Here is a 15,420-nt window from a genome sequence, read left to right on the forward strand (position 1 = left end):
GACCCTCTCTCTGTCACACAATAAATAAAGTCTTAAAAAAACCCTGGTATCTCAAAGAACAATATACAGGTAGGCCAGCTCCTAAATAGGTAAATTAAAATGGGGGGGCACAGGGGTGCCTGGCTGGGTCGGTCGGGAGAGCTTCGACCGGAAGGTTCCAGACCTGTTCTTCCAACCCGCACTCCTGAGGGCTTGTCACCGCGCGGCCAGGCGCCGCCGGGGTTTTCGCCGCCTCTTCCGTGTGCTGTAGCACGCGCACCCGCGGCGCTCACATGTGCACGCGCACGCACGCACGTACTGCCATCACGCATGCGCGCGTGCACACGCACACAGAGCATTCACGTGTACGCGCGCGCCTCACGCCCCCCTCGCCTACCTACCTTTTTGTGCCTTATCTTTCCTTTATAGCCTTTTGAAGTATGAGATTATCTGACAGCCTCATCTTCACAGATGTATTCACGGCGAAGGATGAAAGGCGGTCAGGGCACAGGTCCGTTTGAACATTCTGGCATCCAGAAACAATTTTTTTTTAAAGATTTTATTTATTTATTTGACAGAGATCACAAGTAGGCAGAGCCGGAAGCCGGCTCCCCGCCTAGCAGAGAGCCCTATGCGGGGCTCCATCCAGGACCTTGAGACCATGACCTGAGCGGAAGGCAAAGGCCTCAACCCACTGAGCCACTCAGGCGCCCCCAGAAACAATGTTTTTATTGGATGACCCAGCGGGGCGCCCCACAAATGCCTCTATAGAGCCAGTCCTTTTCTCAAGCTGTAGGTGGGGTTGGAAATCTGGATTTGGGAATGATATGCTTGATTGGATAGTGGAAGACCAGCTTTGACAAACACTGCACACATTTACAGAAAGGATTGATTTGAGGGATGAAACTGCTCACGGCCCGCACCATTAACATGTAACTTGACTGAGACCTTCCTGTCTTGGCCTGAATCATCTGGCAGGGAATCATTTCAACAGTTGATTTTGCTGACCAAGAGCGTATTCTCAGTTGTCATGAGATGTCTGTCCTTCCTTTTGGGGTAGGGGAAACCGATGGGGGTTCAAATTCCAGACCCCAAAGTCTGCGTGTCATAGTCCTTAGGCTCGGAACCCACTTTCCAGATTACATGAGCAAACCCACAATCCACTCAGGACGACCCCCAGCAATACCTCTGCTTGAACACCATTCTGCCAAGCAAAGGCTGGGATGTATGAGCAAGAATTATTTCATCCCAGGCACGTAGAGCCAAATGAATCAACCTCTGCTCTCTTGGATAGAATTTGTGGCTGTCAGTCAGCAGCCTGCTCCCCTGGCCAGGATAAACATTAACAAATTGTCTTTTCCAGGTTCTGTCTGTGTGCTAATGTGCCTGTATAGAAGTTATGGTTACATAAAAAAGAAGAAGAAGAAGAAGAAGAAGAAGAAGAAGAAGAAGAAGAAGAAGAAGAAGAAGAAGAAGTAGTAGTAGTTATGGTTACATTATTTCATTTGCTCATCAAACTTAAAAATGCCTATTACATATTTCTCCTGTTTCCTGTGTTTCCAAATATGAAACGTTTATGTTTTCCATTATTACATTTTCAAATCTAGAATTACTGGTTTGAATACAGTTACTAGTTCTGGGTAGGTACCTATGTAAATTTCAGTTGGCATGCACATATTTATTTCAAGGTTAGTAAATACATTATATGCTCTTATTAAATCCTTTTTGATTTTTGCTTAGGACAAAAGGAAGGGGAGGGAATGCCTGTACCCGGTTGTTACCATGCTGGGCACCTTCCACTCCAGCTTCTGTGGGGGATTCTGGTTGAAGAAATACGTGAGAAAACCAAATCCTGCAAAGGTGGAACAATGGGCCCTGTCACACAGCTAGGAAAAGAGCCAATCAGCAATTGAAACCAGCTCTACCCGATTCTCTGCTGGCTGTCCTGCCTGGGGCTTCCTTTCCGGATGCTTTGTTCCCATGTAGTCTCCCCACTGTGCTCAGAGTTTTGGGGATAATCTCTGTCCAGCAGTTCCTTTAGTGATGTGAATGGCAGCTCTACCTACCTTGATCCCCCTCCCCCACCAAAACAAAAACAAGAGAAAAAGAACCCACTCTGTCTACCTTGTCTGCCCCTCACTCTGCGGCCCCCTTGCTTTCTCTCCCTTTCCAGCAAAGCAGCTGGAAGGGGTTGCCCTCGCTCTGCTCTCTCTGCTGCCCCCCACCCTTGCTCCACACCCACCTTGCTTCTGCCTGCACCTCTCCACGGTAGAAGGTCTCCAAATTCCTCTTAGTTCTCAGAACGTACAGCACAACTTTCAGCTCTTAAATTCTCTGACCTTTGAAAGTGTACAGTGTTGACCAGTCGTTCCTTCCTGAAACCCTCTCCTTCCTCATAGACAAACAGTAGAGCCGTTTTGCCTTCTGGTTCTCCTCCCCTTGACATCTACCCCTGCCTCCGCTCACTCCCAGTCTCTTTAACTTCCTCTTGTCTCACTTGCTCCTTTCATGGGGGAGATGCTTAGTGGTCTCTGCCTTTTTGCTTTCCCTACTTCTCCTTTCTCTATGCATTTGATATTTTTTTTTCCCCTGTGAAGTCTTATCGATGCCATGGCCTCAGCTCTCAAATACATGTCTTCAGTCCCAGACTTTCCTTGTAAAGTACTCACTGGGCATCTCCCAGGGTGTGTCTCAAGACACTACAGGCTTCTCTCCCCTCTCTCCCCATTGCCTTAGTCAGTAGACCCCTGGCCCTCAAACAGTTGGTTGCTCTGTACTTGGTGACAGTGTAATACCTTTAGATTTCTCTTTTATCACTTGATGTATTATAATTATTTATTTATGCATCTGTTCCTTCTGTGGTTGATTAGCAATGAAAGAACTTATCTTCAATGCTTAGAATAGTTTCTTCCATTTTTAGCACACTTTCTGGCCAAAAGTAGGGGCTTAGGAAACATTTTGTTGAATAAATGACTAAAACAGCAGATACGCCTTTACAGACTCAACTGAATCATTCTGCAAAAAATCTGGAAGCACAAGACTGCCTCTTGTTTTCTGTGATCTATACAGATAACCCGAATTCCCGAGATTAAAATGCAGACCATTTTTGTTGAATATTCTAAGCATGTCTCTGAAGAACACTCCTCAGTTCTTGGCAAGAGTTGGTTTTAGTATCTCACCCATCATAAAAAGTTATGTAATCTTAGCTTTGACTGTGATGACTTCATACCGAAACCCACCAGAACACAGTAGAACATTCTAACTCAGATCCATCGGTTCCGTCACAGTGCCCAGATGTCCTGATCATGAGGCTTCATTGCATAGACATCCCCCAGCCTTGCCCACCACATCACCTTCCTTTTCTTTCTCAATCCTCGGTCCATGCTTATAACTATGCACAGCAGATTTGCCTCAGCATCCCTCTGGAAAGTTAGAAAGTTCTTGAGGTTTTAGGTGTATCCACGAGAAGTTATTTCGACTGAATATTTCTTGACCTTGTATTTCAAAGAAGTCTAAAGCTACTAAAGAGATGTTTTTCTCAGTCTCACACAGAATAAAACTGAATTGGACAGGGTCTGACTGAGCAGGTATTTCTGACTGTAGTTCGTCTATAAGCAATAATGAAGCTCCTAGAGTGAGCAGGGCATTGCATTAGGCACAGTGGGTAATAAAATGAAGAAAACATATGCCTCCTGTTTTTAAAGCTGTCTGTACGCTGACTCGTTTAGAAATTGATCGCCAGTTATGTAATGTTCTGAGTTAGTCTTAACAACCTAAACCAGTCTGTACATCACAATCACTTTGGTATACTTAAAATAATAAGAATGCCTTGACTCCACATTAGACACAACCAAGTCAATGTTTTTAGGGGATTAAGCCCGAAATCTGTATTGGTTTTTGCTTTATTTTGTTCTTTAAAGATTTTATTTTTAAGTATTCTCTGCACATAACGTGGGGCTTATGGGTCTCGAACTCACAACCCCGAGATCAAGAGTCACATGTTCGGGGTGCCTGGGTGGCTCAGTGGGTTAAAGCCTCTGCCTTCAGCTCAGGTCATGTTCCCAGGGTCCTCTGATTGAGCCCCACATCGGGCTTTCTGCTCAACAGGGAGCCTGCTTCCTCCTCTCTCTCTGCCTGCCTCTCTGCCTACTTGTGATTTCTGTCCGTCAAATAAATAAATAAAATCTTAAAAAAACAAAACAAAGAGTCGCATGTTCTTTGGACTGAGCCAGCCGGGCACACCTGTATTTTTTTTTTTTAATTTATCAGCAGATTGTAATGCAGCCAGTGGGCTAGGTTTGAGAAACCACTGGCCCATATTTCACCCAAGTAAAACTCCATTGAAATGTCTGCATGAGGATATAACTGGAAGAGCCATGTTAATTGGCCTCTTCATTTTTAGTGACACAATTTTCAGAAACTCAGGCAAATTTTTAGCTTTATAATGTTGTAAAGTGAAAGCTCAGAGAAAGGAAAAATGTAAGTCCATTTTTTTTTTCCCCAAGTGAAATGTCTGCATTTTTCTCTTATGTGACCTCTATATAATTTACTTGTCATGCTGGAATGGTTCATGATTCAGCTTTGCTAATCAGTGCTAATAGGAAGAGCATCTGGCATATTGGAACGGAATTAGTTATGGCAATCATGAAATTCAAATCAAACAACAAATATTAGCAAGTGCTAGCTATGTGCCAGGCAGAGCGTACAAATCACAGATCACTCTTAAAATATCTTAAAAATAGATGAAATGAGCTACTAAGTAAAGGCAGACTATGGGAAAATACTAAGTAACAGTGATTTCTAAGGAGTAGCATAATACCAGGGGGATTGTTATAATAACCCTTCTGAGTCAATCAAGGCAAATTAAATTGAATCCTGTAGTGTTAGAGTTAATGCCATCAATGCTGGTGTTATTCATTTCGTATCTTTAATATACATCAAAATGGAATTCCAGGATCTTCTCAGGTTACATACATTTAGCAGGGTGGGTATTCTTTAGTTTCCCGTCCTTAGGAAGGTCAATTTACTAATTTTTAAGACAGCTAAAAGAATATAGAGGATGGAATGGGAGTTGGAGGGAAGTGTGAGAGTATCCTGACCCATGACAAGTGACTTAGAAGCAGGAACTGAATTACTCCTTTGGCAGAGATGTGGGGTAGGGGAAGAGAAAGCAAAATAGTGAATGAGGTTGGTTTCGGTAGAAGTCAAGTGTGCAGGGAAATGGGGAAGATGTCTTTAGAGGAAGGTAGAAGACAATTACATTTGGAACCCACATGGCATAGTAGGCTGACATTCTAGAACTAGAAAGATTGCTTTACGGTGAGCAGGGAACCAGACAGGGGCTCAATCCCAGGATCCTGGGAACATGACCTGAGCCTAAGCCAGACTCTTAACTGATTGAGCTACCCAGGCGCCCAAGAGGAGCATGTTAACAAAAAAGAAGGTTTTATCAGTTACAACAAATGTCATTCATGCCCCAAGTTCTGTTTTTGGTGGGCTTTGCTTTGGGTTTTGGTTTTTGGCTTGTCGTGATTTTAGTAAGAAAAAAGGAAAGGGTTTTAATTCTTACTTCTTTTCTCTTTCCCCTGGATGCCTATTTATGTGGCAGGATCTAAGGTATTCTCTACAGTTCTAGAGGTTTTGTGAGTCCCATTTCGGGAGGAGGCACCCTCATTTGCACAAGCGTTGGCCACTGACATTGGATTTGCAAGTAGACTGCTTTATTCTGGTTGTGCTGCATGAAACACTGGTCAGCTTTGGGAGAAGGAACTTAACTACTCACCAGCAGAACATCACAGAGACAGACAAAATCAATTCATAAAAGAGAACTAGAGTCTGAGAAAGACATTTGGAAATAAATTTTGTGCTTTTTTATTCTCTAAACAATTATAAAATTCATGTATATGTGTATGTAATTCAGCTGCTTTCGACCTCATCCCATGAAAAGGCTAAATTAATTTATAAAAATACATACCATACAAAAGGTTACCATAAATTACTTAGGCAATCTGGGCCAGAGGACTCCTTGTGCAAGAACATAAATAAGACGTAATCATGTTAAAACAGTTGCTAGGGAAGGATACAGATCTGGCTGTAAACGTTCTAAGCCATCAGAGAAGAAACAATGTTTGCTTACTGAACTCTGGTGTTCTGAGATCAAAGCCGATGAGTTCTCTGGACAAAGCACAGCCTTCCCTCATCCTGAGACCCGAGAGAGCGCTCTCTCTGAGTCTTTGGACGTGTGAGCTGGGGATGCTGGTATCATCTCTGTGTGGCTGTGATGAGTACAACAGAGACTTCCATTTGGCTGTTTAACACAGTGTCCCTCCATTTCGGTCCAAGAAAGTCAAAGTGCCATTCAGTACAAGCAATTCAATGAACGGACAAATAAGGTAACCCGAGTAGGCAGCTTTCAAACAGAATGATAGGATACGAGGGACAAAAGGTGTATTTGAATTGCCTTTCACATATATGGATGGGTGGACTCTTGCTGGGAGGCCCCTCAGCACCAGGCACAGTAAGCACAGGAGGTCTGACCATCGTTCAGTAGTTCTTAAGACATGGAGAGGTAAGCAGGACAGCAAACGCTTTTACTTTCCAGTGAAGACGATCTAGGATTGGGAAGGTTAATTTATCTGATGTCACACAGCTGGACTCTCTCTCTCTCTCTTTTTTTAAAGATTTTATTTCTTTACTTTATTTCTTTACTTTATTTCTTTACAGCTGGGGGGTAGGGGCAGAGGGAGAGGAAGAAGCAGGTTCTCTGCTGAGCAGGGAGCCCAAGGAGGGCTGGATCCCAGGATTCTGGGATTATGACCTGATCGGAAGGCAGATGCTTAACCGACTGAGCCACCCAGGCGTCCCCACAAGCTGCACTCAGAACAGTGACCTCCTGATTCCAAGCCCAGTGCTTTCCGCACTACATTCAACAAGTTCTTACAGGGGACCTGCTCTAGGCCGGCACTGTTCTAGAGCTTGGGGACACAGTAAGTCATGTTACCAGATTCCCTATTGTTGGAGGGGGGAGGAGTAACAGATACTAAAAAAACAAGCAAATGGATATTTTCAATGGGGTGCTAAGCGCTACAGAGAACAGTAAGGAAGACAGACAGCCAGAGCAGAGGGGAGGATGCGAGGAGGGAAGGTGCCGCGGGAAATGAGAATCCTCCAAAAAGAACTTTTTAAAGGTGACGTTTGAGCGGAGACCTGAAGGAAGTGAAGGGCCTGGAGAGGAAAATATTTTCCTATGACGCCAGATATGGTGGCTAAGGTATACAACCCTGTTTTTTGATACTCGGGTATATATTTTTAGACTTATTTTTTTTCCCCATTTAAAAATTGCCCTTGGTGGGACGCCTGGGTGGCTCAGTTGGTTAAGCAGCTGCCTTCGGCTCAGGTCATGATCCCAGCGTCCTGGGATCGAGTCCCACATCGGGCTCCTTGCCCGGCAGGGAGCCTGCTTCTCCCTCTGCCTCTGCCTGCCATTCTGTCTGCCTGTGCTCGCTCTCTCTCCCTCTCTCTCTGACAAATAAATAAAATCTTAAAAAATATATATATATATAAAAAATTGCCCTTGGTGATTATGATCACATTAGTAATTATTATGAGGTGTTCCCAGCTTGGTGGGAGTAAAATCTGCTAGACTGAAATAAATCTAATTATGTCATCCTAAAATGCGGTAAGACATTGCCCAAAATATCCTGGCCACACGCAGCATCAAAACCGGGCTGAATCGGAGAGCAGATGGAATTTCAAGATATTACGGAGCAAAGATAGCCAGAATTTTATGGCCAAGATTGTATCTTCCACAATGAATGAGTCCAAGGATCCATTTCAATTGGATTTTAAAAAGTACAAAACTTCCCTAATCTCAGAAAGTTTGCAGTTGAGTTTAGATGAAAACAAGTGAACGAACAAAGCCACCGAAACACACACAAGTTAATTAAATAATAGCGATTGGCATAGAGCTGAGGCGGGCTTCAGTGGGAGTTGGTAGACTCTTGGACCCTCTGTGGAAAACCCAGCATCTGGAACTGCTCAGGTCCATATTTCTTTCTCATTTTGCCCCACATTGGAGCGTCATAGCCCTTATTCTGTAACCTTGCATGGTGCCATTAGATGGACCGACTCTGTGATAAAGTCACTTCCTTTAGTCTCAGAAACCTTCCCCTTGTCCTCCATTTCCCAGTTCAGTACTTCTCAGCTCTGGCTGCAGCTGAGGGGAAGTCATCGGGGAGGTGAAGCCAAGACCAAGCCAATGACAGCAAGAACGAGACCTGGGTCCCTCGAGCAGATTGAAATGTTCACTCTTAACCCCTTTCCCTCATTGGCTTGTTTTCTGCTGCTGTAATGGTTTAAAACAACACAAATTCATTAACTTACCGTTCTGCAGCCCAAACGCCTGAGGTGGATCTCACAAGGCTAACATCAAAGGTGTCAGCAGGACTGTGTTCTAGAAGCTTCAGGGAGAGTCTGTTTTCCTGCCTTTTCCAGCTTCAGAAGCAGCCTGCCTTCCTGGGCTTCCATCTCCAAAGCACATCATTCCAACCTCTCCTTTTGTTGTCACATCTCATTTGACTTTCACCCTCTTGCCTCCTTTGCGTAAGGACTTTTGTGGTTACTCCGTGCTCACCTAGATAATCCAGGATAAACTCCCCATCCTAGAATCTTTAAATAACCATGTCTGCAAAGTCCCTTTTGCCATGAAGGTGACATAGTCACAGATTCTGGGGGTCAGAATGTGGACACACCTGGGGGGAATTTTTCTGTCTCTCCCACTTCCCCCGCAAGTCTTATATTATGAAAGCTCCCCTAGCGAGTCCATGAGAACAACTGCCCTCGTTTATTTGCAGGATCTCTACAGTTTTTACATTTTTCTAACCAATGATGGGAGAGAGCATAACAGTGATAATAACAAAAGCAATAGTAAGAATAACAATAATAGAAACAGTTTAAATAATGCTTCCTGTGGGTGGGGCTCTGAGCCTTTCCCGAATATTAACCCCCTTAATCCTCACAAACCCTCTGAAGCAGGTACTGTTCGAATCTTGAAATGGGTGACATGACGACTCGGAGTCACCAAGGAGGAGACTGAGGATAATTTTATCTTTAGATAATGGGCAAAGTTTGCAGTGGCAAGGTGGGGGAAGGACCGCCCCTCATTCTTAGGTCAGCTTTGTTTGGAATTCTGGAATTGGGTCCATGCCTTCACTCCAGGCTTGGTTGGGCATGAATTTATAAGATCTTTGGTTGTCACATTCCTCTTTGTGTTTCATTGAAAAAGCTATCTCATTGTCCCAAGAAGCCATAACTACTGAAAAGTGAGTTTGGTGTTGCGAGTAATCGAGGCTGATGTATAAGAATGATAGAAAACAGGACAGGAGTTCCTAGTTCAAGGAAGACAGACTTCAGGGAGAGCTGGTTGTCGTGTAGGTCTTAAGGGTGGCTAAGATTCAGAAAAGTGAAAAGAAGGGTAGAATTTGCTCCAGATCCGAAGAAGAGATGCATAATGTGAAACATGGTTCTCACTATCCCGACTTCCTCTATCTAAACTTTAGAGAAGTTGGAAGTTCATCGAGAGCTACAATTTTTGCCTTGCCCCAAACTTAGCTATCATGGAAATATCTTCATACAGGTATTACAGTGTGAATCCCGAGACTGACCAATATTACTTATCTCTCATTCCTGCTGACCTTCACCCCCCAAATCCCAGCCATTCTGGTCACCTATCCTCGTTTATCCTTTATCCTAGTTCTGTTTTGGGCTTCCTCTCTCCTGGCTTGTCCCCATACTCCTGCCCTACTTGCTAGTCCTTTCCACCAGGCTTGCCAGCTTCTCCATTCAGTTGCAAACGACTCCATTCTCTTAGTACAGCCCAAGGTCAGATGGTGACAAGGACACATTCTAGTCCCCCCTCTTTCTTTTTCAAAATCATTCTTCCTTTACCTTCGTACAAAATGAACTTCTGCCTCAAGTTCTTTTCATTCAAATTCATTTCCACTATCTTCCTGGGTGTCTTTTATATATTGGAAATGTATTTAGTGCACAATGTTTGAATTTCCTGATCTCAGTTTTAATGAACTTTACCTCCACTTTCTTCCAGTTGTCTTTCCCTAGGGTCATTCACTAGACTTCAGCATCTGGATTTGTTCTGCTTCTATAATCTAAATCTTCATTAACCCACTCTGACCAGACCACAACCTACAATGAACTTAGTCACTCCTACTTTTCAATATGCTTTGAAAGTATTAAGTGGTCCGTGGCCACAAACTTTCCTTGGGTTATCGGTACTCTGCTAGCTTCACCATCTTCTTGACCAGCCTCCATACGGTGGTTCACCATAAAATACCACCTTGCCATTTCACCGAATCGCTTGACCCTTGTCCTTCCTTTGTGTTCATTCTCTAAATCCCCCGTCAGACCACAGAGCTTCCCATCTCTGCAAGAGCTTTAGAGAAGATCCCATGACTGTAGTTTGGAACTATTGCCATTTCATATTTTGAACAACTCAGTTAGACCTTCAATGCTACCTGGCATTCTCTTACATTCTTCATCAGTATCCAAGTTTCCTTATTCCTTTTCAACCACTCACTAAAGCCCCTGCTTCAGTTTCACTACTGGTTCTGATTGGCTAATGATTTGGGCCTGGGAATCAAAATTTGATTCTTCTCCATTTCTGAAGATGTGACTTTGGGCAAATTAATTTCTCTAAGCCTCTGTGTTCTCCTACATAAATTTACTTTTAAAAATATATTTATTTTAATTTAAATTTTAGGGAATAAACATACCGTGCAATATGGATTTCTGGAGTAGAATTCAGGGATTCATCACTTACAGTGCTCATCATAGCAGGTGCCTTCCTTAATACCCATCACCCATCTAGCCCTCCATCAACCCTAAGTTTGTTTGCTATCCTCAAGTCTCTTACAGCTTGTTTGTCTCTTCCCTTTTTTCCCCCTTTCCCCCTCTCCATATGGTCATCTGTTTTCTTTCTTAAATGCCACATGAGTGAGGGGTCATATGATAGCTGTCTTTCTCTGACTGACTTCTTCGCTCAGCATAATATACTCAAGCTCCATCCACGTCATAGAAATGCCAAGACTTCATTCTTTTTAATGGGTGAGTAATATTCTGTAGTATATATATATATATATATATATATATATATATATGTGATATATACCACATCTTCTTTATCCATTCATCATTAGATGGACATTTGGGCTCTCTCCGTAGTTTGGTTATTGTTGATAATGCTGTAAATATTGGGGTGCATGTATCCCTTAGAATCTGCATGTTACTTCTATGTAAATTTAGATACTAATAGCATTACTGTATTACAAGAACTCAATGAGAAAATCTATGTCTAATGCTTAACATGGGACTGATAGATAATAAATATTAAATGTATGTTAGTTTTTAATCATTATTCTTCGGGGAAGCTGAGATAAATTGGCAGGAACTCCCTTAACTTTTCTTCCATGATGACTACTATTTCATCTCTGTACCTACTCATTGTTTCCCATCACAGCAGAAGATAAATACTGCCTCTGGTCTAAGGCAAATTTTCCTTTAACAAATATCACAGATACCTCTGATCACAGATCAGATATCTTCACAGATTATCTTCAGTTTTTCTCTTCTGGCCACCCTACTTTCACAGCCAAAAATATATTGTTTTGGAAAACTGATACAGACAAGATATTTCAAAATTCTCAGAACCACAAGGAAGCTGAGTAAAAACATCACCAGCTAACACAAAGGGCTTCCTTCCCATCATTTTCTTTGAAGTCATTGCCAAATTTCACACCACTGATAACTTCTTCCTTGAAAGTCTTGGCTTCTGCGTTCAATTCTCTTCTGATTCTTCTTCTCTAAGAAAGTCTTTCTTTGCCTCTTAATACTGATATTCCTGGGTGCCTGTGTGGCTCAGTGGGTTAAGCCTCTGCCTTCAGCTTAGGTCATGATCTCAGGGTTCTGGGATTGAGTCCCACGTCAGGCTCTCTGCTCAGAGGACAGCATGCTTCTCCCCCGCCATCTGCCTGCCTCTCTGACTACTTGTGATCTCTCTCTGTTAAACAAATAAATAAAATCTTTAAAAAAACCCGATATTCCTTGGAGTTCTGTCTTTAGTTCCCTTGTCTTTTCATCTTATACAGTTTCTCTGATTGACCTTCTCAACACTTACTGATGTGCTTAACACTAAAGCTCCTGATTCCCAAACCTCCCTCTCTCAGAAGAACTCTACCAAATCACGAAACTCTGGAAATACATGAAACTCTGGAAATTAATGAATTCAAAGTAGAATGTGTTTAACACTACAAGGCAGGTTCAGGGGGCAAAAAGTTCTATGCAAGCCAGAGAGAAGGGATATCATTTCTGGTGTGGTCAAGCACAGGGAAAGGATTTATGGAGGAGGTAAATTACCCAAGCCTTGAAATATGGTACTGTTTTGATAACTGGAGATATTTGGTGGCCAGGAGCAAGAGAAAAGGAAAATAAGGGCAAGTTTAGAGCCCACTGGGAAGTGGTGAGTAGCCTGGATTGCCTAAAATTTAGCATGTAGGTAAGACTGAATATTTAGTTTGGGGCTAGACCTGGCCGTGTAGTATTTCTCAAGTTGTTAATGAATGCCCATGAGTTGTGAATGGTGTCTTGGAGAGTTCTATCATTAAAGTAATAATACTTTATATTTCAATTTCCATTTTTAAAAAAGATTTATTTATTTGAGAGAGTACAAAAGTGGGAGGGACAGAGGGAGAGAAGGAGAGAGAATCTCAAGCAGACTCTATGCTGAGTGGGGAGCCCAATGTGGGGCTCTGTCTCACCACCCCAAGATGGTGACCTGAGCCAAAACCAAGAGTCAGGCGCTCAACCGACTGAATCACCAGGCCCCCTCAGTTTCCTATTTTTAAAAGTTAGCAGTTTAATACTTTCTATATTTCTCTTCTTCAAAATAGGATGATTTAAGAGCTTCTGAGTATATATAGTATAGACATGTAATGTTTTGTGAAGGTCACATTGGTTTGGCAAGGATCTCATAAGCTTTTAACATTTTCATATTTTGTTGAATTTATACTCATAATGGATATCGGTTGAAGGCAGGAATTATAACAAATGTCGATGTTGAAATACAATGAAGCAATGAAGACATTAACATTTAATTCAGTAAATGTCCTCAAGGTCATAACTAAATTCACATATTACATCCATTTATCAACATTCTTAAATAGCACATCAATATGTCTCTAGCATTTCAAAGTAGAATTAAAGGAGAAAAAACTTAGTGGTGTTTATAAATATTTTGGCTTCCTTCTTGTTAGAAAGAAGACCCATACACACCTATGATAATGTATTATTTTCAGAGAAGAACCTGTAATTAGCATCCCAAGCCCTTTTCTCATAGCTCATTATTTAGAAATGAGACAACAATTATTAAAAGAAACCATTTTTTTAATGTGTAAGTGCAATAATTCTAAACAAGTCCTGATAGCAGTTTTGGTCTATTTTGGTTGTAATATGTAATTTAATTATTTTTTAAACTTTTCTTGTGAAATATAGCATAACTATAGAAAATTGGTCTAAAGATCGATGGAAAGCTCACATTATCACCACAAGTCAAAAAATAAAATGTTCCTGGCACCCAGGAAGCCTCTCTCATGATCTTATGGAATCAATCCAGGTTCCATTACAGAAAATGATGAAGATTGCTCTAGAATATAGGATTTATCCTTACACAACTGTGGACGCTGGGTGAACAGTTTATATACAACTGTTGCCTCTGGTTCTGAAGGCAGCAAAGCAGATAGTCTGGCCCAGGAGTTGAAGAAGCTGAAGGAGGTTTGGGGTCATGGTAGGAGTGCAGGACTGCTCCATGTGCACCTCTGTCAGTAGGACCAAGGTGAACCAGGAAATCAGGGACAATATGAACTAAATGCAACCATACCTGGTACTCTGAACCACATTTTGTGCATAAATATATATATATATATATATATATATATATATATATATGGTTACTGCTTCACTTTTGCCTTCCATATTGTGCTCGAGTTCAGACAGCCCACTCTAACTTAAAATGATAGAATGGAAAATTCTGGAAAAAGTAGTGCAGATAAGCTAAGTTGACCCAATACAAATTCCCTCCATACCCTCCCGATAAGTACACTTTCCCTCTTACTAAAAGGTAACCAACTATCCTGATTCTTATAGCAGTCACTTCCTTGCATCTCTTTTTTTTTCTTTTTAATTTACAAACTATAATTCATACCTAAAACACTATAGTTCTTTCTTGTTTTTGGTCTTTAGATTTATTCAAGTGGAATCCTATACCTTATGTAAATTTGTGTGTGGCTTCTGCTCAACATTATTATTTGTGCGATTCATCCCTGTTTTGGGTATAGCTATAGTTTATTCATTTTTATTGTGTTTTATTATATGAATACGTATGACAAATTTATTTATCCATTCCACCATGAAAAATATTTGGATTGTTTCCAGTATGGGGATATTGTAAGTAACAGGGCTTTGGACACTCATTTACATGTCGGAGTACTTGCACACATATTTCTGTGGGGAATATAGACCTAAGAGTAGAATTTCTGAGTCATGGAATGTGCATTTGTTCAATGATAATAGATACCAAGTTGTTTTCCAAAGTGACTGAACCAATTGAGACTTCCACTTCTTCCACTAGAAGTATGTAAGAGTTCTTGATGTTGCCTATCTTTGCCAGTACTTGGCATTGTTAGTTCTTTTAATTTTTGCCATTCTGGGGTTTGCATAGAAATATCTAAAGTGGTTTTGGTTAGCATTACCTTAATTACTAGGGAGATCAAGTACTCTTTCACACATGTATTGACTATCTGGATATCCTCTTTTATGAAATGTCAGCTTGTGTCTTGCCTATTCTACTGGAATATCTGTATTTTTGTTATTGATTTGTTGGTGTTCTTCATATATTCTTGATGAAATTCTTTTCTTATATGTGATACTAATCTCAGCCATTCTGTGGCTTGCTGTTTTACTGTCTTAAAGTGTGTTTGGTGAGGGGCACCTGGGTAGCTTAGTCAGTTGGGCGTCTGCCTTTTTGGCTCGGGTCATGGTCCTGGGGTCCTGGGATCGAGCCCTACATCGGGCTCCCTCCTGGGTGGGGAGTCTGCTTCTCCCTCTCCCTCTGCTCCTCCCCCTCCTTGGGCTCTCTCTCTCTTTCAAATAAAATAAAAATTTTTTTAAAAAGTGTTTTTGGTGAATAGGAATTGTAAATTTTAATATAGGTCAATTCGCCAGACTTTTTCTTTGTATTCAGGTACTTTTTTGTGTACTATTTAAGAATTATTGGGACATCTGGGTGGCTCTGTCAGTTAGGCGTCCAACTCTTGATCTCAGCTCTGGTCTTGATCTCAGGGTCATGGGTTCAAGAGCCATGCTGGGCTCCTGTCT

At 41.8% G+C, this 15,420-nt stretch overlaps 1 long non-coding RNA gene across 1 annotated transcript; it reads right to left on the bottom strand.

Annotated features, from left to right (window-relative positions):
- Positions 1-1,284: 1,284 nt before the first annotated feature.
- Positions 1,285-2,369, bottom strand: LOC116870885. The gene is made up of 3 exons (XR_004383310.1): positions 2,222-2,369; positions 1,750-1,831; positions 1,285-1,356 (listed from the first exon to the last, which is right to left on the bottom strand). It is a non-coding gene; the product is annotated as an uncharacterized LOC116870885 (long non-coding RNA).
- Positions 2,370-15,420: the final 13,051 nt, after the last annotated feature.

Source organism: Lontra canadensis, unplaced genomic scaffold (genome assembly GCF_010015895.1).
Source record: "Lontra canadensis isolate GAN:19392208 unplaced genomic scaffold, GSC_riverotter_1.0 scaffold24, whole genome shotgun sequence".
Lineage (NCBI taxonomy): Eukaryota > Metazoa > Chordata > Mammalia > Carnivora > Mustelidae > Lontra > Lontra canadensis.